Source organism: Haemaphysalis longicornis, unplaced genomic scaffold, assembly GCF_048455015.1.
Source record: "Haemaphysalis longicornis isolate Haplotype H1 unplaced genomic scaffold, Haemaphysalis longicornis Haplotype H1 scaffold_9, whole genome shotgun sequence".
Lineage (NCBI taxonomy): Eukaryota > Metazoa > Arthropoda > Arachnida > Ixodida > Ixodidae > Haemaphysalis > Haemaphysalis longicornis.
The window spans coordinates 82,188,926-82,213,822 of NW_027526460.1; the positions used below are offsets into that span (position 1 = coordinate 82,188,926).

Genomic DNA, 24,897 nt, shown 5'->3' on the forward strand with positions numbered 1-24,897 from the left:
ACCGCCGGTGGAACATTAAGAGCCCGAGTAACTCTCTCAGCTTGCGGAAAGACGTTGGAGCAGGAAACTTCCTGACGGATTCCACCCTCGATTCCAGCGGCATAATGCCTTCACCAGTGATGTTGTGGCCGAGGAAGTTGAGAGTCTCGACACCAAACAAGCACTTTTCATGTTTCAACACCAGACCGTGCTCATCCACACGCTTAAATAGCCGGCGGAGGTGCTGTTCGTGCTCGGTAGGAGTTCTGCTGGCCACCTAACTGTGATCCAGGGAGACAAACACAAAAGGAAAACCCCGGGTAACCTTATTCATGAACCTTTGAAAGGTCTGTGGCTACATTTTTCAAGCCTGAGGGCATACGGACAAACTCAAACAGGCCGAATGGAGTTGTTATGGCTGTTTTTGGTATGTCCTCCGGTTCGACAGGATTGTGATGGTATGCCGCTACGAGCTCGATCTTGGTATATATTTTTGTACATGCCAGCCGCGCACTAACATTGTGAATGTGTGGCAGGCGATACTAGTGCAGCGTTTTCGATGCGTTAAAGGCTCTGTAATCACCGCACGGACGCCAGTCGTCCCCATCTTCTTTAGGCGCCATGTGCAATGGCGATGTATGGTTCCTAGACGAAGAGCGAATAATTCCCTGCTGCGGCATGTGTTCGAACTCACGGCGTGCAGCTTGAAGCCTGTTGCTGGACAGTCGTCGTGGCCGGGCGGTGACCGGCGGGCCGGTGGAGATGACGCGGTGAGTCACCTTATGTTTCACCGGCTGTTCCGTGTTGCAGGGCTTGGTGAGAGAAGGGAGTTCGGCCAGGACGTGGTAGTAGGCAGATACTGGCTGGAAGGCGCAGTTGCCAGATAAGCAGATGTTTGACTCCAAACCACGTAATTTTATAGATGTGTTTTTATTCTTGAGGCAACGGTCACGTACGCTCACACCCAGGTTGAAGTGGCAAAGAAAGTCTGCTCCGCGTAGGGTGAAATTAACGTCCGCAACCAGAAAGACCCAGCGAAACAGGCGCCTGAGCCCGACGTCTATTGTCAGCGAGCGGAAACCGCACGTAGCAATGGCAGTTTTGTTCACCACGTGCAGCTACGATATGTTCTTGCTACGTCGGCGGTCCTCGTGGGTTGCCGTGACAATATAGATTTTGGTTCCGTGTCTACTAGCAGGCGCGACGATCGACTACGAAGAACAGGCGGCTGGGTGGAGGGCCGATGTCGTAAGCCACCCTTAAAGACTGGCCGGAGTTTATCCTGGAAACGAGCAAAGTTGAGTGCAGCGGGTAGCACACGTGCCGAAACGACGGTGGTACCAGCAAACTCCCTCCTGTCAATCTCGTGACTGGCTTCTCTGGGAAGAGCTTGGCTATCTTGAAGGGCTACCTTGAAAGTTGCGTTATTGCTCACTGGTTGCGGAGCGCCAGACAGCAAAAGTTGCTACATGGTCTCGGTAAGTTCTTGCACTTTCTCCTCGAGGCGCGACAGTTGATCTGGTTGGTCGTGCGTTCGTGCAGGAACTATGGCCGCGAAGTTTGGAGTAGAGTATTCTGTGATGCGGACGGCAAGTTGCGCCATTCGCTCAAGGAACGTCTAAGCTGAACCCGCAAGAGCCACGCACACCGACTGGGGCAGCTGTTGCAGAAAATGTTCACGAAGAAGTGGGAGCTGGCCGTCTTGACGCGCGTGCACAGCGAGTATGTCCGCATCCAATGCAGCAGTTGGGAAGTTCGTTGGTCGCCCAGCTCTTCCCGACATAACAGCTGCTGAAGTCTCTTGTCTTCAGGCGCCTCGCGGTGGTCCAGTACCGTCTTTTTGAGGGTGTCGTATTCCCCGTGTTTGCGGGATAAAACGAAAATGTCGTCGATAGCGTAAGCGATTTCTGGGGGCAGGGCTACGACGACGTGAAGGTATTTCGCTGACTGCGACGGGATGTGAGGGAGCTGAAAACGGGCCTCGACTTAGCTGAACCAAACGCTTGGATTTTTAGCCCAAACGTTTGGTCTAAACACGGTCTAAACAAGCGAAGCTTCTTCTATCCAAATAGTCCCTTTTCTAGCTTCAGTGAAAGACCAACGGAATGTATGGCCTGAAAAACCAAGCAGTCTTTACATGTGTTCTTCAGAAGTAGGCAAAAACCAAACTCTTATATATTAGGCCAAAAATTTGGTCAAAACATGGTTTAAAAAAACGAAGCTTCCCCTATCGAAAATGACACTTTTCTAGCTTGACTGAAAGTCCCACCGAATGTGTGGCCTCAAAACCCAGCAGCCTTTACATGTGTTCTTCAGAAGTTGTAAAGAACACCAGAGCGTCATCGAGGTCAACAAAGCGTGTTTGCCTTTGTAAACCGGTCAACATGGTGTTGTGAGTCTCTGAATTGTGGTGGGAGCTGAACACATGCAAAAAGTGACTCCTGTGTATTTGCAAAGCTGATCAGGTGTTCTGAAGGTAGTCTTTCCTCGATCCCGCTCATCGACCACGATCTGGCAGTACCCGCTTCGGAGATCCGTCGACGAGAAATATTGCGCGTGTCGCAACCTGTCCAGGGAGTCATCAATGCGCGGCAGCGGGTAGACATCCTATGGGTTTGTTTGTGGACTTTGCGTTAGTCGACGCGGAAGCGCGGGCTACCGCAATCCTTTCAGAACAAATAGGTGAACACACATGTGATATCAGAACCAAAAAAAGAAGAAACTAAGAAATATCAATGCCGGCAAAAATTAGAGCGGTAACTGCGGTCACCGTCAATTTTTATTTGACTCAACAATTTTTCTTTCATAACAAGATATTTTGTTTGAGCTACGACATCGAATGATGTCCCAAATATCAGGGTACTGTAGAGGAGGTGAGGCATCTGTGATTTTAAGCTTTGATCGCCATAGTCTCTCCGAGAACAAAACTTTTCTACGAAGCACGTTCTCAGTTTATACGGGCTTCTATGAACATGATAATTGAACTCTCGCAATGTTTGATTAGAAGTATACTGGCGCATTGTTGTTACGGGTCGCAAGGCCCTGTGAGGCAGTTTTCTTTGCCTTTAGGCACGCCATCCAAGACCGTTTGCATTGAATTGCCTAAAATGAAAAGATACAGCAAGAACAACCTCCGCTGCAACCAGTTTGCTCACTTGATGTTTCATTGCAACTGCATTGACTATGGCGAGCACATCCTTGTTTTCTGCTTTTTGGAATGATTTTGTTACGTGTAAGACGCCTAAAATGAAAAGATACAGCAAGAACAACCTCCGCTGCAACCAGTTTGCTCACTTGATGTTTCATTGCAACTGCATTGACTATGGCGAGCACATCCTTGTTTTCTGCTTTTTGGAATGATTTTGTTACGTGTAAGACGCGAAGGTTTACTTTTGGGCGGGTGGATGGTCTTTCAAGATGGCTGACTGCCTCCCGAAACGAAAGTCCTCGTCCTCGTCTACTTTACCCAGCCAGTTTTCGAAACACCCCGAGATGTCTTTGTCTTTTTCTCTTCCCCAGTTCAGTCCATGATTCCCACAGTACACAGAAAACTTAAAAACTCACCTGGTTCACACGTAGCCCTCCAGGCGAGTGAGGGTATGTCGCAACGATAAAAAGGCATGCGAAGAGCGGCATGAGCCACTTGCGTCTTCCGACCGCGTCGGCCTTTCGTGGAAAGCCGGGATATGACGTAGTTGACGTCGTTCACGCGGTTCAGAACTGAAAATTGCCCGATGTAATGCGCCACCAGCTTATCGCACCGGCCATGGTGGGGAAAAGGGGCCGAAGGCAACTCCAAACCTTTTTTCATTCTCAGTGTCCCAATGCCGGCTGTCTTTGCGCCACTTGGAACGGTATTGTGAGGCGAGTATACAAAACCAAGTAAGGCGGCGGGCATTCTAGACCGGTTAAGGTGTCCCGGTGGTGCGGTGGTTGTTGTGAGCAAAGAAGAATAATATAGTGGCGAGAAAGCGGGGCGACTGATATACAGAGCGATCATGTTAATAAGGATCCTGTTGGTGCGCTCAGTCAGACCATTCGTCTGTGGGTGTTGAATGGTGAGACTATGAAGCAGCAGGGCGACGTAGCTCCTCACGACACCAGCGGCGAATTACTGCCCGCTGTCACTAATACTGAGGAGACGCGGTCCATTTCGAAGCTGAATGCGCCTCAGTAAAATGTTAGACCTTAATGGCAGTGGCAGATATTATCGAAGCTGTCTTTGTGTAGCGGGGTAGGTAGTCGACGCAGTCAATAGTCTAATGGTTACCAGTCATGGATCCTGAAAACCGGCCAATGAGGTCGGTACCAACTTTCTCAAATGGAGATTGCGAAGGAGTGATCGGTTGGAGTTGACCGGACGCACCGGACGTAGGTCGCTTTTACCGCTGACATTGGGGGCAACTCGCAACGTACAGCTCCATCACATGACGCATATACGGCCAGTAGAAGCATTGGCGCGTGCGGTGAAGCGTCCTAGCAAATTCTATGTGTCTGGCAGTGACGTCATCCTGCATGACGTGAAGAAATAACGAGTGCAAATTTTAGGGAAACACACGCAGTCGTCACGGGGTGGTGGACGAGTAGTTTTGTGTTTGTAGAAAAGCACTGCAAATGCAGAACTGCCTCCCTGCCGGACAGGCACGCGCAGAATCAAGCATCGGTTGAAGGTTGTCATCCCGTCGTTGTTCTAGAACCTATTCAGGTCAAGGAACCGTCGTTATGGCGGCAAGATAGTCATCAAGGTTAGTCGTGGCGGCAAGATAGTCGTCCGATGCAACGCCTATCCCTAAAGGGTGTTGATGCGAACGGCGGACTCGTCGTACAGGATTCGCAGCCTCTCTACTTCCCCAGATCTTTTAACCAGTGTATTGGTGAGGAGGGCGTAAACGCGATTGGCCATGAGCTACTTTCTGTGGTAAAACTGTCATTCATGATAATGAACGCAGCGTCATACCTATTTCTCGCAAGCCGCATTCACTCGATCAATGTTTTACCGAGCGGTCACATTGTAGCGGAGGTACTTGAATGTATTCATTTTCAAATCGTCTCATGTGCATGGCTGCGTAAACTTCCCAAAATTCCTGCCAATATTGACGGTTTCCAGGGAATGGAGATTTCTGCGGCTTGGGTAGGGGAAAAGTGGATTTAGCTCCTCACGATTACCCGTGCAGTCGAACAGGATTAATGCATGACTATGCTCACCAGCAGCGGATTTCTATGTAGGGGTTACCACGGAAGGTGATAATCTGGTGGTGGCCACGCGCAGGCCCAAATATAGAACATCCTGTCCTCGTAGTTTCAGGCTTGGGCGTAATCGGCTTCAAGGGCCTTGCCAGCGAGTTCTACCTGGATCTAGGCGCTTGGGCGCGTACCTCTGGCTGCTTCTCGGCTATGAAGCCCTGAAGACTGCGTTCGGTGGCAGCGGGATCCTGAAGTAGGACATGACGGGCAACGATCGTGTTTGTGATGGCAGCACGCAATCACCTGTTGGTCTACATTCGTGCTCCATGATTGGAGGAACCGGGAACCTGAGCGGGTTTTCGGTACCAGCGAGCGCATATCAAGCACTGAAGCAGGAGCCACACGACCGACCCTTCTGGAGAACTTTCAACGCACTGATCGAGGCAGAGAGCCCATCTTCGACTTGCGCTTCTATCACTATCTCCACCGGCCTGCGCACACCATATTTTTATTCACAATCGACGGTATTGTGTACAGAAGGAGCTATTTGGTGACACGCTGAACGTTCCTTAACACAAATATTCCAAAACCATTTCGAAACCCTGCAGTACGAATCTCACACCACACCATCACGGCTGGTCGGAAGAAATACGCTAAACATGGTCAAGGTTCATTGGGAGTTCTACTAGCGAAATTTGCTTCATGCTGCACCTCGTTATGACAACTCCTTTAATAACTGTCACAAGGCCATTTCAACGGGAAAGGTTGCTATCGCGTTTTTAGGCAAGACGCACCTTAATCGGACGCCATTCCAACAAGATCCAACAGACCAAATTGGACCAATCGCCAAAAATTCAGTAACGGGAACCGCTACCTACGTACCGACGCTGTACCGACGTACCTACCTGTGCCTACCTACCCACGCTGTACCTGTCGCCGAGATACTGGCGGAAGTATTGTCTTGGGTTTACATCACTGAAGACATGTTCAGTGATAGCGTCTCAACACTTTCGTCAGAGCAAACACAAAAGACGACTGACTTCTCTTCATTACGCTCTTGTGTGTCACCTTTTTGACGGGATGGCGAACAAACTCCTTGAGAAGTTCAACTCCATGCTGAAAGCAAATTGGGGAGCATGCGCCAAGAGAATCCCCGGGTATAGGAATGCAATTCAACGGCTTTTTTTGGTTCACCGAGACGCCCCCCAAAGAATCCTTGGTTTTTCTCTTCGTTAAGATATATGGCCGGCTTGTTAGAGCTCCTCTGTCGAGCTCAGGGATCTTTAGTCGAAAGAAACGATGTATTTTAAAGCCCAAGAGACGTACGGTTATTGCGTGGATCTGCAGATATGGCTTTAAGTAAGTTGCAAGCTTGCTCAAGAGCATCTCCAAAACGCTCTCACAACGTGAAACCACATTAGCACCGAAAATGCCTACCGGAAAGAAACTTCGGTCTAGCGACAAAATTTCAATTCTCCGACCTACCAAACGCAATCTCAAGGACTTTCGACTTTATCGATGCTAAAAATGACAGGTTACTACACCCTTGACGGAAGTAGAAGATGAGAGTGTTCAATGTCAGCATGCCCAAGTGGTATGACGAATTCCAACAATCGCCACCTAAGTATCCATCACTCGTTGGCACTGCAAAAAAATCATAAGAGTCAAATAACTCAACAAATGGAGAGACCTAGAACAGCATTTGGGTTTCATCCCCTCACCCGTGGCTGTCAATTGGTAATAGAGTTTTAGTGTAGCAGCTGGTTTACGCCATGTTAGGGGAAGCGGGCACCGTGTCCCGACTGCACTTGTGCGCGCTTTAAGGCGCGGCGGACCTCCCGACGTCCACGGGGAACTCTAGGCCCGAGCCCAGTCGGGTACCTGTACCCGCCGCACATACAGTAGCGTATGTAAGCCGCTATCCTAAAGTACCTCATTTCAAAATTTAACATGTCCTTGAACCAATGTGGGCTGAACAAGTGCCCATCGGCTGCAAACCTATACAGACTGCTGCAAGCCTATCAAAAGATTCTTTTAATTCGCATTTTTTGCCGTGCGGCATATGAAGAAAATATCAGACATCAGGTAGAAGAAAGAGAAGCGGTACAACAGTGCAGGTAGACAGGAAAAAAAGACACTGTACATGTCTAAAGGTAGGCATGGAGTCCAGTGACGTGTAAAATGTTCAGCAGCAACGTTCACCAGTCACGTGTAAAACGTTCAGCAGTCTTCGTGCACCCACTGGTTGCAGTCCCCCGGTTTATCCCACCGAAGACCAAGCACTCGTAGCACACTGTCCCGAGTTGTTCTGGTTCCTGTAAATGTCCACAAACGAGGACTAACATCCGCTTCAGTAGCTGGAGCCGGAAACTTGGGACATGTTCCTGGGTCTTCTGGTGCAATTCCCCAAGAACACGTGACTGAAGGTGTGAGAGCCACCCCAGCCCGAACCCTCCTATGAGAAACTTCCTCCACCCGGGAAAGATTAGGGGGGGAAGCCGACACACGGCGGTATCAAGGCACGTTTGCCCCTTCTCAGGAAAGATTTCATGGCTAAAAGAATAGAGCGTTGACGGCTAGTGAGAGAGCTAGGAGTGCATTCAGATTCATGTGGCGCAGTAGAGTGCGAAAGGTGGTCCTCTAGTTGGTTGGAAAAATTGTGACCGTGCCCCTGTACCCATAGCACGTGTACCAATAGCTGTGCTGTCATGCGGAGGCTGTGAATGTACTGGCAGATCAGAGGAGTCTTTTTAACTTGCTTCACGTGTAATGAAACTTTTAAAGACGCCAGACAGAGCGACACCACACCCTTGCGAGGACCAGACAATGACTCAATTTGTTTCGATAGTGCTGCTGCGAACTCAGCGTGCTTGATGCGGATATACAGTGCTGCCAGATAGTTAGAAGAAGAAGCCGAAGTTGGGGTTTCTACATGCTCCCCCCGGAATTAGCTTTACATCATTCTAAGGTACATTCTATAGGATACAATAACTGAATCGGTGTTCTGATGATGGTTCCACTTGGTAGAAGCACCATACATGCTCTAACATGTTCATCTCGTCCGACCAGCACATCGTCTGCCACTCCAGTTTTCCACAGCTGTCTTGGCAGATGATGCTCATCAACTAACACAGGAGTTCCTTTCTTCAATGTACTGGATGCACTTGGCACGGCAAAATGCGCGTAGCGCAAAGAAGTCAGGTACTCCTGTCGCAATCTTCGCCAGAAGTGATCAGTCAACCTTTGCCGGTATCGCCAACGAAGGGTCAACTGATACTACGCTGATGAGTGTGTTTTCTGACCAGACCCACAGGGAAGGCAAGTCAAACGTCTGTCAACAAGAAAATGTGAGGGGGTCAGTGGTTCTGGTTCGTTTGATTCTGCATACACGTAGGTTCGCGGTCTTGAGTTTATGAAGGCTTCGATTTCGGTCAGAAGCGTAGTGAGCTCCTCAAAATTGCAGTAGCAGTTGCCCAACACCTTCTTGGGAGATGCCTTTACAGACCGGACCATCCTTTCCCAGAATCCGCCCCACCAGGCGGCTCTTTCAACGATCACTTTCCACTGAATCGGATGATCCGTGAAATAGTTCTAGACCTCTTCTCCATGCAGTGTTTCCCACAGTCGCTTCAAATCCTTTGATGCTCGCTTGAGCGTTTTTGCGTTGTCCGAAAAGATGGTTCGACAAACTCCTCGTCTTGCTATTAACCTTTTGAATGCCATGAGAAAGCTGGAAGCAGTCATGTTACCCACTAGCTCCAAGAGAACAGCGCGTGTAACAGCACACGTGAAAACCAGTATGTATGACGTTTTTTACTAACCTGATCCGTTGTATTCAATGGTCCTACGAATTCAAGGCCGGTCACCTCAAACGGTGTAGCCTGAGTCACCCTGTCACGTGGCAAAGGAGCTACTGGTTCGGTGGCAGCGCGGCTGTGGAAACGGTTGCACGTAAAGCATTTCTTCAAGGCCTTTTTAACCATCTGTCGTCCACGATACACCCAGTACTGTTTCCTGACCTCCGTACGCGTTTCAAGTGCGCCAGTATGTAAACGTCGGCGATGGGTGGCGCATATCAGGAACTCGGTGAAATGATGGCCCGCAGGTAGAACGATCGGATTCTTCGTGTTGTAGGAGAGGGCGGAGTCATCAAGACGTCCTCCTACACTTAACATTCCGTCTTGGTCGCAGTAGACATCCATGTCGCGCAAAGGATCACGCGAAGGTCACGCATCAACCCGCTTGCCAAGCGGGTTGACCTTTGAATACATTGCAGCTCTTCGGGGAAGCCCTCGCGTTGCACCTGCGCTATCACAAGCATCTGAGCTCGTGCGATCTCGTCTGCTGTCAGATGTTCTGTGTGCTTCTCATTTCGGTTTCTTGAGTTATGCAAGAAACGCTGCACTCACGCGACCACTCGAACAAGCTTAAAAAGGGAGCTGTACTGCTTCACTGGCAAGATTGTTTCTTCGACTGACGTTGTGAGCGCGAACTAGTCTTCTTTCTTCCTCTGCTTGGGTCAGTTCGACATCCTCATGTATGGGCCAGGCCGCTGGTGGTTCAGCAAGCTAGCTTAGTCCATTGCACTAAATTATGTTTTCCTTGAGGGCCTTAGGGCTCACTCCTTTCTTAGTAAATAAGCTGGGTTCCCTGCTCCGGGGTAGTGATTCCACGCATCCGGATCAGTTGGCTATTGTAACTCCAGCACTCGATTGGCTACAAAGGGTTTCCAGAGTCGCGCTGACCCTCGGACACAGCGTAGTGGAACGTTAGAATCTGTCCATATGTAACCACCTCGCAACTGGTAGGCTCCAAATTTGGGACAAATATTCCTTCATTCTGGCACTCACCAGCACTGCCATCAATTCCAGTCTTGGAAGAGAAAGCTTCTTGATTTGCACCACACGTGGCTTTAATACAATCGAAGTCACGGTCGATTTGCTTGTTCCTGTTGCGCACAAGCACGCTACAGCTCCGTGTGCCTTGGGGCTTGCATCTGTGAAAATGTGGACGTCAATGTGGCCATCCTTGAGACCACGGTATGTTCTGGGTACTGTGACCTCCAATGAATGATGCAGCTGAGTGTTCTACTGCTTCCAAGCTGTCTGTACGTCTTAAGGTATAGGGGCATCCTATTCGAGTCCCCGTTTCCAGAGTGTGTGGAACAGTAACTTTGCGGCCACTGTTACTGGGGAAATGAGTCTAAGCGGGTCATAAATGCGCGCCGATTCCTGAAGGATGAAGGGTTTTGTATTGCTATTCTGATAAAGGAAGTCCAGAACTGCATTTAAAGAAAAGGCCAAGCAGTCTTGCTCCTTGTTCCCCACGAGTCCCAAGACCCGTGAGCAGCTGGCCGTGGGGCATTCAGTGTGGCTCCCGCCACATCCTGCCCTGTCATTGCCCAGCAATCGTTGCAATGTCTTCGAATTCGTGCTCCACTTCCGTAGCGTCATGCTCGCAAGATTCATGATTCGAGAACTTGACAGTAGAAATCTTCCGCCTCTTGTTCAAACTCCGTTCCAGTGATTAGATCGTCCGCGTAGAGGCATTCCGCGATCTATTTTGTCGTCTAGGGGTGGCCGTCCGCCTTCGACAAGTGATGACGCAAAGTCGCGGCGAGAATGAACGGGCTTCGTGTCACTCCAAAGGCACCCTTGTCATTCTCTAGATCGGTGAGCTTGGGTCGTTCTGTTCAAAGGAGTCGCAGAGCACCGCGATCTTCATGGCGCACCCAAATCTACAGGAACGTTTTTTCAATGTCAGCAGTGAGGTAGATGCGATGAATCCTGAAGTTCAGTAGTACCTTCAGGAGGCCCGGGTTCAAATTGCGTTCTGCTTTCAGACTCTCATTTAGCGAAGCACACCCTGCATCACTGGACGATGCATGGAATACGACTTTATTTTTGTCGTAAGACTGTCAGGTTTGAAGAGTGCTGGATGTGGCATGTAGTAAATTCGTTGTTCGGGCTTGCCGTAAGCCTCTGCAGGTACTCGTTACGCAAATCCTTGATGCAGGTACTGATGAATCGACTCATCGTACTCAGTCATCATCCGTTCATCATTCACCAGCTTCTTAGTTAGGTTGAACAAACGCTTCTTTGCTACAGCTTCGTTGTCAGCTAATTCGAAATTCACTTGCTTCCAAGGCAGTCCAACCTCGTAGCGTCCGTCAGCGAGCCTGATAGAGGATGTTAATTGCTGGACACACGGTCCTCTTCGTTTTGTTCGGCGACTGGTTCGGTGATGCCCAGACTCTCAAGCTTACAAAAGGACCTGAGTTTGGCTGACAGGCTCTGCGTTTTTCCACATACGTGTGTCTGGAGAACAACAGCGGTCGAACGGCAGGCAGTTGAGCTGCTGCGGGAAATTGGTCCCTGAAGTGTCCACCCAAACTCAGTGTTGACCGCAACCATAGCTCCCTGCAGTTTTTGCATGTCTCCAGACACGAGTGTCCAGTAGTACTCATTTCCAGCGAGAATAGAGATGCTAGTTCTCGTCAAGTGGGCTCGGGGCACGGTGACATCCGCCAGTGCCCTTATCTTCGCCTTGGCTTCATGAACGATATGCTCAGGAAGAATGAGATGGTGCGTGCAGATTTCTGGTATTTCTAGAGCTTCGATGGAACGCTCCTTTCGATTGTATTGGCTCCTGAGCCAAAGTCGCACCCGCTTGCGTTTTTCCTTGATGATGTGCCCGGCTCCTCCGAAGGCGTATATTGGGACGTCCTTTTCCCCAAGAACCTCCAGCGGCAGTTTGCGAGAACGTTGTTCGGTCACAATGGTACGCTGGCTACCTCCATCAAACAGGAGACGGGTCAGTGCTCTTCGCTGACGTCCTTCTGCACAGACTTTGGCTGTTCGGAGAAGCACAGAAAACGCCTTGTCGTTCTTCTTGCCCGTTGCAGAGTGCAGCTCTGTTGCTATGTTCTCACTTTTCTTCCACCCATGTTCGCACATCTGAATCAGGTGCCTTTTGCAGCAATTCTTGCACGTGACGCTTTTCTTGTGACACTGTCTCGAATTGTGGCCTTTGACAGCGCAGCAGAAGCATCTGCCGGAATACCGGGCGGTCTTCTTCTTTAATTCCAGACAAAGTGGTGCTTCACACTCCTTCGTTCCGTGATTCTTCGCAGCACGGAATGCACATGGATGGATATGCCGCGACCCACTTCCTAAATACAGTGAGGCCGCTGACGCTTTCGACTCTTTCGTCTTTTCATTTTCGAAACGAGGTTGCATACTGGGGTTCTGGCGTTCTTGTCGGCCAACTTGCAATGCTTGTTCTCTACTTTCCACTTCGGTTTTTAAGAAATCAAGCAAGCTCTCTATGCGCAATTCGTTGGCTTTCTTGACTGCGGAACGACGCCTGTGATATTCGATTACAATTTCGCTTGGCAGTGTTCGCAGCAGCGCGGAGCAAAGCATCGCTCTGTAGCCTTCGCTCTTCACACCCAGAGCAGTGAGCACCAACGTGTTGCTCTGCAAGTGGTCGTAGAGGCGACGTAGGCTGTTAACCACATTTTCACTTCGTATGGTAAGCACGTCCAGTAACTGGGTGAGATATTCCTGTATAAGCACATCTGAGTGGCCAAAACGCTCCTTCAAAAGCTCGATGACGTTAGCGTAGATCGCTCCTGTCACTTGTATCCCAGCTACCGCCGATGCAGGTTTTCCCGTGAGCGTTGTGTGTAAGTTCAAGAACTTCTCCGCGTTAGAAAAAGCTTCGTTGTCGTGAATAGCCTGCCGAAACTGCTCCCAGAACAGCTGCCAATCCGTGGCAGCGCCGCTAAATCGTTGAAGCGCGAGCTTCGGCAACTTCACCTTCGAACTCGCAGAGCTCCGGTTACCGTCGAAAGGCGGCGGCGTTGCTTCGCTCTCCGTTTTCTTTTTGCTCTTTGCGCTTTTTGGGCCTCCTGTCCGAGCCTCGCTATGCACGTGACAACCGAGTCGTCGTATTCTATGGTGCGGGCGTAGTTCTGCTCGGCTTCGTGTTCCAACACAAGTGGCTCAATGACGGCATCCGCTTCGTTTAGTTGTATTTTCAGGGCGCTAAGCCTAGCCGTTAGAACTGTTACGGCCTTTTCTTCTGCGTGACATTCAAGCGCTGAATTCGCTTCGGAAATCCGTTTCGTCGCTCACCTGAGTTCGCAATGCTGCTCTTTTCTGTTTCAGCCGGTCCATAGCCTCGTTGTGGCGTGGTAGGCTTCGTTTGGTTCTTCGGCTTCGTTAGGTTGGCGTCTTTAGGCTTCCTGCGTAGACGCGACAAAGTCAACTCGCGTTTCACTTCCAAGTCTGTGTGCGTTCACCAGGTCCTCGGATTTGTCGTATCGTCGCCGCCCGGTAGCCTCGTTGCTTCACGGTAAGCGTTGTTACTTTCCCGTGTTTTCGGCACCAAAATAACAAAACTTTGAAAGACGCCAGACAGAGCGACACCACACCCTCTTGAGGAACAAACAACGACTGATTTTTTTTATAGTGCTGCTGCCTACTCAGTGAGCTCGAGGCGGATATACAATGTTGCCAGATTGCTAGAAGAAAGAAGCCGAAGTGGGGGGGTTTCTACATGAGCTGTGCTGTCATGTGGAGGCTGTGAATGTACTGGCAGATCAGAGAAGTCTTTTTCACTTGCTTCAGGTGGTTCACAGCTTTCAGCGGGTCTATGTATATATGCGCCTCTTTTATATTAGGGAGTGCACTTCCAGCTTTGATTGCGTTATGTACGGCCTGGAGCCGTGCTGGCTACCGACATTGCCAAAGCGTATGCCTGTCAAAAGATGGAAACTTAGATTATCACATATTTCAGGTACCTGAGTGAGGCCAACGATGCTAATGTGTTGGGCAGTATTAGGTAAAACTTTTTCGTCCGCTCGTCTCTAAACGAGTGTGAATTTGCGGCTGTTTGGGCCATTTTGTGAAGAAACAACATAACGTATTAGCGCATTGTAGTGAATGGTTGTAATCTGTTTCAGCAGTTGAAGTAAGTATTTTTGGGACTTATAAGGATTACATGTGTAACCTTACTCAGTATTTGTATTGCGTAGTAAAATTTTCTCTTGAAGAGGTGTCTTTCTACAATTATGTACCTACAACGCGCGCACTGCTGACGTAATTCAGAACGTAGGTAAAATGAAGATATATTTACGCACCTGACATAATGGCCTGCGAAGGTACCAGCTACATTTTATTTCCATAAACATGGTTTAGGAGCAATTTAGGAGCACCACGTTTCCTCACAAAAAATGTGGGACTCATAAAAACTCGTAATTGCAGCTTAGGCTGAAACGCTGGCCGGCACGTTCTTAAACGGCGACTTTACAACGAACCCACGAGGGTGAACAGCGAGTACCTTCAGCAGGTATGAAAAGTAGAACGCTCGGGGTGAAAGTAAGCTGGTAGCTGGCTTTAGGTGTTACTGGATGCGCTGGACTTGTACCACTCACATGGCAACCGAATGTCCGCTGCAGTGAAGTTGTTATAGAATCCCTTTACATGAAAAAGTCCGTGCGTGTCTCATAGAGGTGTGAAAATTCCGTTCATTCCAGGAACCCCGTGGAGCATATACACGTTAAAGTTTGTTGACCACGATGAACACTGTGGCATTTTTGAATTGGCGCCTCTTACAGGAGGTAAGTTTTATATTACGAGCTGTTAATAATGAAATTACAAATATTGAACCCAAACGTTTGCTGTAAAGATGGCAATTTCTGCAGCATAACAGTTCAAAAATATCCAGAAGATACAGTGTGATAAAGGATGAAATTTGCCCAATACAAATACATGAGATACCAAGTGGCTAGGTGTAAGCCAGTCCGGCTGCAAAATGAGCAAGATACTTGAACCATATTCTGCGTCTAGGGTGCACATATCAGACGCAGCATTAGCTAAATGTGTTAAGGTAGGGGCTGTGCTTCTCTACTATCGAGAGTTAAATGATACCCTTTTGCTTTTTTGAAATTCTGCCTCTCGAATACATGGTTTAATGTTGAGCTACGCCGACTATAAATTACACTGCTTCTTGCAAAGCAGTCTGTCTCAAATATAGTTACAAGTAAGTAAGCTAGAAGTGGTGGCTGACCTCGGGTAAATGCGTGGAGAAATAAATCATTTGGCACCTTATTCGAGCCTAGATCTTGCACTCTGCATCCCATACAGTTCTGACCACGGGAAGCACATGAGGCAGTTCAATGAAAGACAGTGCTGCGACGAAGCCTGGTAATCCGAACAAAACTCGAAAATACACGGTTAAATTGAAAGCTACTTTCGCTCCTTTATTTAACTGATGCCATACTAACAAAAACTTCGTGGTAATGAGACACGAGACTCTTTGTTGTGCTTGTGAGGAAACGGTAATTCTTTTGATATCAACTGCCAGCCTGTAGATAAAAATTGGCTCGAATCCAAGCTGTGAAGGTGGTTGGAAAGCGAAGCTATAAACGACGCCCACAACAATTGCTCATGCGACGTCACTTTAACCTACACACGTCGCTCTACAAAGGCGAAACAAAAGATTGTAGCAGTGGTTACCAGGAAATCACGGTGGCAGGGTCCTGAGCGCAGGAGCGTCGGCCACGGGCGGGCAAGAGCGGCCGACAACGCCGCTGAAGCCCGGCGAAAAGTGTCGGCAGAAAAAAAACGGAGAGGAGCATGTTTCGAAAGATGAGACAGCAGAACCTAGCCATCCTGATGTGCTAGCTCGGAGCTACACCACCGCACAAGTGCAGACACCGAAACAATGCGGCCTGTAACCTTAGTGATCCTCATTTATACAGAGTTAAATGAAATATTGTCGTAAGTTTTAGATTTGTGAGAAAGCTCAGGGTACATTTAAAACCGCTATTTGTCAGATCCAGTTGCTCTTTTAGCCTTTTTAATACTTCTTAAAACGATGCTGAATGAGTATTCACCAATTTATAAAACTGGGTCCCATTCGTCGCAAGCAGAGCGCAAAAGGTAGAGTTTCTCTAGCGGCCAGAAATGTGTATGCGCTTTAGAAAGTTTGTTTTCCCGCCTTGCAAACCAATCCTTAGCGTATCTTTGCCGTACGACCACTTAATTTCGTCGGGTTCGGGGTACCCAGGTGGTTCTGTCAAACAAGTTAATCAATCGGTGCGAATGAAACCCTCAATTGACGCGAAGCACTCCAGAATAGGCCAATAAAATCGTCGCTATAGCAGACGACAAAACCGTTCCTCTAACGTGCACGCTGGTTCGAGCAGGTAGCTTCGCGAGGGGGACGCAGGTAAAAGCGCCCTATATTTGCGTCACCTATACTCTGCTTCGGGAGTGATAACCGCCCTCCCCATTCCAATCCGCGTTCGGAGTTTATTGTCCCACACGCCACGACATAATCGCTGGCTGGTAAAGGTAGAAAGCTTTCGCTTAAATTGTCACATAGATTGGAGTGCGGTGTACGTGTTTTCTATTGGTAGCCTGTCGGGTTTGGCTCCGTATGTCCGCAGTATATATTAAAGAAGATTTAAGAAGCGTTAGCCAAAGTTGTAGAGCAAATCGTTTTTGTATGGTGCACACTGTTAAAAATAGAAAGAAAATGCCGATACCTCCTGAACGTGTGCCTCGAGCGCGCGTTCGACTAACAAAGCATACCCACTTAAGGAGTTTGACCAATATTAGCCAAGCAAAAACTCCAGCGTTCCCGGTATTGTAGCAACAATTGCTCGGAAGGAGGAAGCCACGTCATAGCGTACGCCCGTAGTTCGTTCGTCCTCTTGTCCTGCGCATGAGCTCTCTGTTGTAGACGAGCGGCGACTTCAAAGTCTAAGCTGCTGCAGGTGATCATTGACTGCACATGACCTGGTGGCGGATATTTCGCACGGCCGAGGACGAGGCCACGCTTCGAGAGGCTCGACGTCCAGAGCATCCGCTAGAGGCGATACGTCGCAGTTGCAGAGTGGCGCACGAAAAGGTCGACCAATACAACGAGCTCCCTAGCTCCCTCTAGCCTTGTTCAACCTAAGTTCGTTAAAATGCCATGCCACCGACGCCAACCACGACACCACAAAAATACTGTTCATCAGTACTGTGTGTTCGTCAGTGATCGTCAGTGATCACCTACAACTTTGTGTTAGTCAGTGATCACCTACAAAAGCTTTGCCATTCACGTCATCAGAGGGACAGCAAGCTTCCCCGAATTTTTTATGAGTCGGCTTCGTGCTGTGAAGGCACCGTGTAGCGATGCCTTTATGAGTCATTCCTCATTTACATATAATGACCAGGGTTGTTTTAGATGCAAGGTATAATAGCTAAATGCAGATAAGGTGCAAGATGATTGACCGCATGATGCTTATTACCATGAAGTAATTCATCATACAAGCTCAATTTTTTTCGGAGTTTATTTGAATTAGACTGGGCTGGGTAATATAGAGTGCAAATTCCAATAGTCTACAAAACCAACCACCAGACCAAAGTGCGCCATGACGATTCAGCGAATCAAATGCCAAATAAAACCATGGTTCTGAATAAACAAATAATAAAGAAACTAGAAGTAACACCACGAGCGCTTTAGTTTTGTTTTGATTTCCTTGTATGTTTACCACTATATGGGTCATTGCGCATCTCTATCAGGCTCAAACCATGTAGTTTCTACAAAACACTGCCCCTACGTTCGCTCTTTCTGTTTTTACCCCTTGTGCGAAACCGTCTCCACAAACATCCAATGACTTCAAGAGAATTTTGATTATACTGGAACATTCCGCGGGATAAAGGAACAGTTTACCTTCTCCTTAGTTGCACCCTTCCCCTCTCCAGGCCGACGCCGAAACGAAGAAGTGCTTTCAACACAGAATAAGATACATGTGTGTGGCTATCTACTGGAGAGAAAAACAAACCAAAGACGAAGCATACACGAAGAATTAAACTTTTAAAAGTGCACGGCCTGAAACTGTAAAAAAATAACACTTTACAAAATGCAATTAAGTATGTTTTCTAGATCAGTCGGAGGAATGCTAACCACATGAAGATGTCCAATTGTGGTCCGGCCAAGGTGGCTTTGCAACAGCTCGCGAGAATCTCTGAGTTAGGGTCCCGCAGTGTAGATACCCGAGCCATCAAACTCCTGCAGGATGACGCTACTTTGGTCGATTCTCTCATAAGGGTCATCAATTTGCTTAGAAGGCAAAACTAGAAACAACGGTTTTTAAACACTGAAATAGAGGTCTTCTACGCTTGCGTCACTTAGTGTGTGGGTCTAAGGGCTTGCGGCTAGAGGTTTTATCAGTTTAGGCAAAAAATAGGGCACGCTAGGTTCTATAAAAGTGTATTATCAACGTGCCAGCACTGAGCACCTTGCCTTTTCCATGACGCGTGGCCGCGTAACGTCATTCATCATGTGCGAAAGACAGCTTATGGCGAACACAGTAGAGCAGATATTTCTGAAAGTGCTTAAGAGAGCTGTTTAGTCTTTGGCTATTTGCTATGTCTAATTTCTAATTAGGAGGCATTTTGATTGGTCTTTAGGCTTCAGAAACATATGAGGTTTTCCACACTTGGGAGGGGGTATGACCAGCTAAGTTTTTTTATCCCCCGACATAAACGCGACCCAAATTAGAAGAACGATGTGAGCTGAGTTTGTTACGCATGAGTGTTAAAAAAATCATTCATAAGAAAGTCACGTACATGCACGCACATACCGTTTTTCTGGCGACTGATTCATTTATTTCTAAATTATTTCAACGCAAATACAGGGCAAATTCTTATAAGCTTACTCTGTAAGTCCCGTTTAACATAACAAACTGCGGCTGTTATGACTAATCTAATCGAAATGCGTATCCACGCCATGAGACATCTAGAATTCCGGTTAGAAATATGCTTTTGAAGGGGGTGCGACTGTGATATCGACCACGGGCGCACACCACTTGCACAAGCAACATACACAGGGGGAATTCGGGTTACCAATGCCACACGTATTAGAACGCAGAGCTCTGCAAAGACACATAGAAGCGGGAAGTTTTGCTTTTGGACACGAGAAGTATACCAAATCCTAGCAATATAGGCTTCGTTTAAAGTAACAAAAGCCTTTCTGTCCTGCAACGGTGAATTACCAGTGAAACGTTTGCCAGGCGGCTAACCACGTACTGAAAAGTTACGTCGAATTATTGGGGACTTTTTGGCATTAAAGTCGGTTATCCCTAAGAAATGCCATTACGCCACACAAACGCGCATTCGCGCACACACATTCCCACACACACACTTAATATTTTGATTCTGCTAATTTTCAAAGTCGTGTCTATTTGTGAATAGTGTACACATTTATACCCAATGATGACGTATCTTTAGGAAGATGTGATGTTCTAAACAATGAACATTTAAGGGGCCCCGCTCTCTAAACCCCAGACGTGGGTCCATTCGTTTCCGAAAGCCTCCGGCTATTGAAGGGCCTTAAGTAAAGATGCACTCGCGCCAGCCGGTACATCTCAGGCATAACCGGTAAGAAGAAAAACAAAGGCTAAAGGTAAAAAGTGAACAGGTAAAATAGTGACTAAAAAAAGATTTGAAAAATAATTACATCATCTTCCCGTGGAGAACCCTGATGAGGATGCGAAGCATCATGGGGGTTCCGTGTGTTTCCATTTTGCTGCCGTTAGGTTGTGTGATCCGGTGTTTAGTAGCGCCAGAGGGAATTCCGCGTCCGGGTCCACACCGGTGGCAAAGGCACGCAAGTACTGTTGTATTACGGGGAGTAGGCGGTGGTTCTCGAGGTGCCGAAACTCGTCGATCATGTTATTGTCGATGTTGTCGTCTCTGTTGTAGAATCGGTAGCCTCCGTCAGCATTTGGTGAGGTAAAAGTTTTTGACGTTGGTGCACCGGCTGAGAGCAACGTACACGCCCTCCTCTTCGCAGCTTTGTCTTCTCCTTCTTCAGCGGTTCCCCTACGGGAAGGTGACGACGGTGGTTGAACGGGAAGCTATCTCGTGATGGATTCTTTGGTTGGCCAATCCCTAGGGGCATCCTGCCACAATCATCATCAGAGGCGCTGCGGACGGGGCCCAGACGTGGGACATTCCCCCAACTAAGAGATGCTTCGCATCTAAAAGATGAGACAACAATGGCTATGACATGGCTCAGTTAACCGTGGACATGAAATCCAAAGCGAATGGTTCGCTCTTCGTCAATTTCTCACCCTATCATTGCCCGTTTGGCATTCTGACCCTCTCCAGTGAAGTAGATCGCCGGGCAATATCCGCTGGATAGTGAGACGCCGCTTGCCGATGACGGCTCAAAGCTTGCGGTTGCCGCGTAACGCTCAGAGATGGCGGCCCGGTCTAGCTCTGAGCCTAGGCCAAGCTCGCACTGACTAGGTGAGCGCAATGTAAGTGTTTGGGCTTGTTGGTTCGTACTTCATACAAAAAACAGCGCTCAATTCAGGACAAGGCGCTGTGTGTGTGTAGACTCCGTTTTTTGCCCCGTCTTGAGTACTGTTTTTGTATGAAGTAGGCGAGCGCGGTGCCCCTCTTGGATAAACAAGCGGCGATTCCCGTGGTCAGGCACAGCTTCGTAGAGCGCATGCGCCAAGACGGCGGCAGCGGCTGGCGCGAACCGCGTAATGCGTTGCCAAAGCTATGGCACAGCTGCAGTCACATGAAAGTCAAATTGCTGGCGACTGCGAAACCCCGCTGGACTACGTTAGTAGAGCTGTGCTTAAGATGGTTGAAATAAAAGAAAGTGGAGAGGATCAAAACACACACACACACACACACACACACACACACACACACACACACAGAGACAGAGAGAGAGAGAGAGAGAGAGAGAGAGCTCGGATGTAGGATAAGTGGACGCCTAAAGGGCCGCCGCGACGTTCCGGGTTCTTGATGTAGCATGGACGTGTCCTGACACCTCGGAGGAGCACATCACCTGCTCCCAGAAGGAATGGGAGGTCAGAGCAGCGCACTGATTGTTTCGGAACTCAGCATAGACAGTGAAACAGAATGTCCTTGGGTCTGCAGTTGCGGCAGTTGGGGGAGATAAATGGGTGGTGGTGGCAGTATATAGGTTAGAAACCTGTCGCTTGAAAGCCACGTGAATTTGTCTTTCAAATACGAAAAATATTACCAGGCACAATAGACATATAGCCTTCACCTAAAACATGGCAACAAGCGTTCAGAAGCCCACAGTGCACAATTACCACTAATTGTCGCATGTTTGTTGTACTTGCGATCTGCCTGTCGCTCTGTTTAAATGGCACATTGAGCAAAAAATTATCGCGTAGTTCGTAACACAAAAAAAGACACCATCGGAACGTTCCATTGCCGGAGACGTTCTCTTTCTATGCGGGTGTTTTGCCGAACGTCGGCTTTTTGATGTCATACGGCATCGGTGTTTCTAACAGCGAAATAACCAAAAAAAACACCGAAATTACGCACCGTCAATAACTCTACCATTAGTCCGCGTTCAAACTACGTGCGCTACGGATGCATCGGTCATGCGCATCGTAAGCGTAAACGCAAAAACGCAATAGGTTTCGCCAGGCTATCATTGTATTCAGAGTAAAGTGCGCAACGTTTGCTTCGGGCAGGGTGTGAGCATACCGTATCCTTAATCCTTGCCATTAAGGAATAGAAAATAATAGAATAACGCGCCGCCGTTATTCTGGCTGCTCTCGCACAGCACCGAACTGCCCTGCCGAGAGGCTCTACCCACAACGGGTTCGAGAGCGAGCCACGACTTCCGCCGCGCGTGTACGTTGCCAGTCACTTCACAGGGAAACGATACCTTTTATAGTACAGGGGTTTATTATGCGGACAACCACGTTACAAACACAACACTGCACTACGCACCTAGCCCCTGGGGCATACACCCGTCAGCGTGTGCCCAGCCCGTAGTCGGGCAGTAGTTAGCGTCCACCGGCGTTGGCCGGCCGCAACGCTCGCTGACATAGAGGAAGGGGGCTCTCTGTAGACGCGACACATTTCAAGCCACTGGATTTGACCGGGCGGCATCGGTGTTCGTCCGCTGATCTTAGACGGCGCAAGCAGTCACAGCGCGGACGCGGGGCAACCCACCAAGGACTGGAATATGCCCGCGGATACTCGCCAGACATCCTAGATAAACGCGCTGACGCAAATCAAGGCATGCGCAAATCGACAAGGAGGGTACCGTGACCCACGGAAGTGGGAAACAACGCCCAATGTAAGAAACGGCCAAAACTGGCCGAAAGGCATTTACGTACCGTGCGATCGCTGCGCATCCCAAGGGCGATCTCTCCGGGGAGTCTCCTGCGTGCATCTCCCGTCGCCTCGAAGGAGAGGAGGGAGTCGCGCGAGGATCGCCCTCGCCCCAAGAAGGAGCAGGACGTCGCTAGCGCCTTCTCGCCCCGATTGGAGGGGCTTGGCCCCCACATCCCTCTCCCGTTAAATGCCCCCCTGACGGTCGGAATGCCGGCCCTCCGGTACTCATCCAAAAAGAACAACCTTAATGTAAGTGAAACGAAGCTAGGGCCCACCAGCCTCTACTCCATCCCTTAAACAAGCACTTCATTCACTACGCAACACACTATGAACAAGGTGTGAGACAAGCACTGTACACTATAATAAGTCTACTCTACTCACTTGGTGAGGGAAGTAATGTTACGCTATGCACACGAGGTCAACTAAGGTTTCCCTACGTACACTCTGCTACATCAACACAGCTGTTACTTATATTGCACAACGTACGGGTACTTATAATACACTAGGTACACTTAATTACATTACATTACGTACCCGTAATGATATTACGCTACATACACCGGGATGGAAAGAATACACAGACTACACAAGATAGAAATAATCTTCACGGAGGTTCCCGCATTGTTCGGCACTTGGAGACCATAAAGGAGTGAAAAGTTTTTCCGGCAGTCAGCATTCGTTGGCGTCACGTCGGGGAGCCACCTTCTGCATCGAGTCTCTCAATGCAGAGTTCTCGAGGCACGCAGATAATGGGCGGACGCGCAGGAGCCATTTCACCGTTCTGTCGAGCCGTGTGGCTGTGCAAGAATGGGCCAGCAAGGCGAGAGCCGACGCCTGCGGGAGGAAGGGGGGGTCCGGGTGTGCCCTGATTAACGGTGTCCCGCCAGAAGAGCAGCAGCCCGAGCTTCAGCCCGGCGAAAGGGGTGCGGGAGGGGTATCGAAGGCGATCTAAAGTCAGCACGGCCATTCAAGGCGCGCGCATTCCTGGAGTCGAAGGGCACCACTGCGCTCGGTTGTCGGCGTTCCTGGCCGCAGGAAGCCAGCCACAGAGGCCGCGATGCCGGCCCACCACAAGCCATCGCGCACGCTCCACAAACACGTACTGTTCGGCCGAATGAAGCTGGCACACACACGCGCACACCCATACACGTAGGTCTGCGGTGTTGTACGTGAGAACGGAACACGGGGGCGGAAACAACCACCGGAAGCACACTTGCCCACATCGGCAGGCGCGCACACACGTCACATTCATCAAGGACGCAGAAGCACAGGGATCGCCGCGGCGAACGGGCGACGCCTCAGACAAAAGTTCGCTCACAGCAGAAGTAAGCGCGCGCACGCACACCCTACTGCTAGTGCCGAAAACACGCAACAAAACAACGTATGCGGTCGCCCGCACGCCTGGCCCGCGAAAATCGTCCTAACGGCAGAGAGAGCGCGGCGAACGAACCGACGGATAACTCACTCATCCCGCACACAAAATGAACACACACACAAAATGGAGATGGCACACCAGGAGACACCGCTTACCCATGCAAAATGCCGAAAAAACCTAACTCCCTCTTTCGTCCACGCAAGGACGAGCCAGATAACGGCGGCGACAAGAAGCGAGGGGCTTAGGGAAACCAGAGTACAGACTCGCCCAAGCAATGGGGACATCACCCTGTCTAACCACACGTTAGTGCTGTAACCCGCGTCTCTCTGCCGCGGAGAAGTCCAAAACAAAAGACAATATAAACCACCCTCGGAATTTCCAAGAAGCGAAGGAGGGGACAGGGGCGGCCTAGCAACGGCCCAGAGTTCCCCCCTCTACGTCCAAGGGAACAGGCATGCCTCGTTCTTTTTTTCGATTTCAAAACTAATTTTTTTACACTACTGTGGACAGGATGTTCGTCACTATAGACAAAGAAATGCACAATTCCTAAAACAAAGTTACGAACAGCAATACGAACAGCTTCTCGCATGTACACAACGTGCTAACATTAACAAAACAGAGCAAAGAATTCACAATAAGAAACATGCGTACTCTCACTCACATAGCGGGCTGGAGAAAGGGTCAACTGGCTCACCAGGAATCTTGGAGGATTGTTGACAGGCTGGTGTGCGCGTGCGGGGTCATCAGTCGGCTATAACAGACCAGGCGACTCCACAAAGGTGATATCGGCGGAAACGGTACAATGTAACCGCCCAAAACGGTCGCACGTACCGAAGGTGCTCGTTCTGCGGCACGGATAAGCCCGGTGCTGTATTGCGAAGTGCTCTAGGAATAATCCAAGTGCACAATTTCCACGCTATGCTGGCGGCACATAACTAAGGTCATCATAGTCCAGGTGTCTCCCAACAATGGGAAACCCAACTGCAAAAAAACTAAAGCCTCCCACTTCGCACCTGCCAGTGAAACTGCGGCTGCTCATTTAAAAGACATTTCAGCCTACCAGACTGTATGGCCAACGCGAGCCAAGACAACAACGCAAACATGCGCATATCTGAATTTCGCGACTTCCGCCTTTAACCGTTCATACTCATTAAGGTGGCGGATAAGCCCTCATCC

At 49.2% G+C, this 24,897-nt stretch overlaps 1 long non-coding RNA gene across 1 annotated transcript in view; it reads left to right on the forward strand.

The window, feature by feature from the left end:
• LOC144152621 (uncharacterized) overlaps positions 1–24,897 on the forward strand; it is a 68,428-nt gene that overhangs the window by 40,193 nt on the left and 3,338 nt on the right. Inside the window, exon 4 of the long non-coding RNA XR_013319197.1 lies at positions 14,705–14,788. This is a non-coding gene — a long non-coding RNA (uncharacterized LOC144152621). The remainder of the gene's footprint in view (positions 1–14,704; positions 14,789–24,897) is intronic.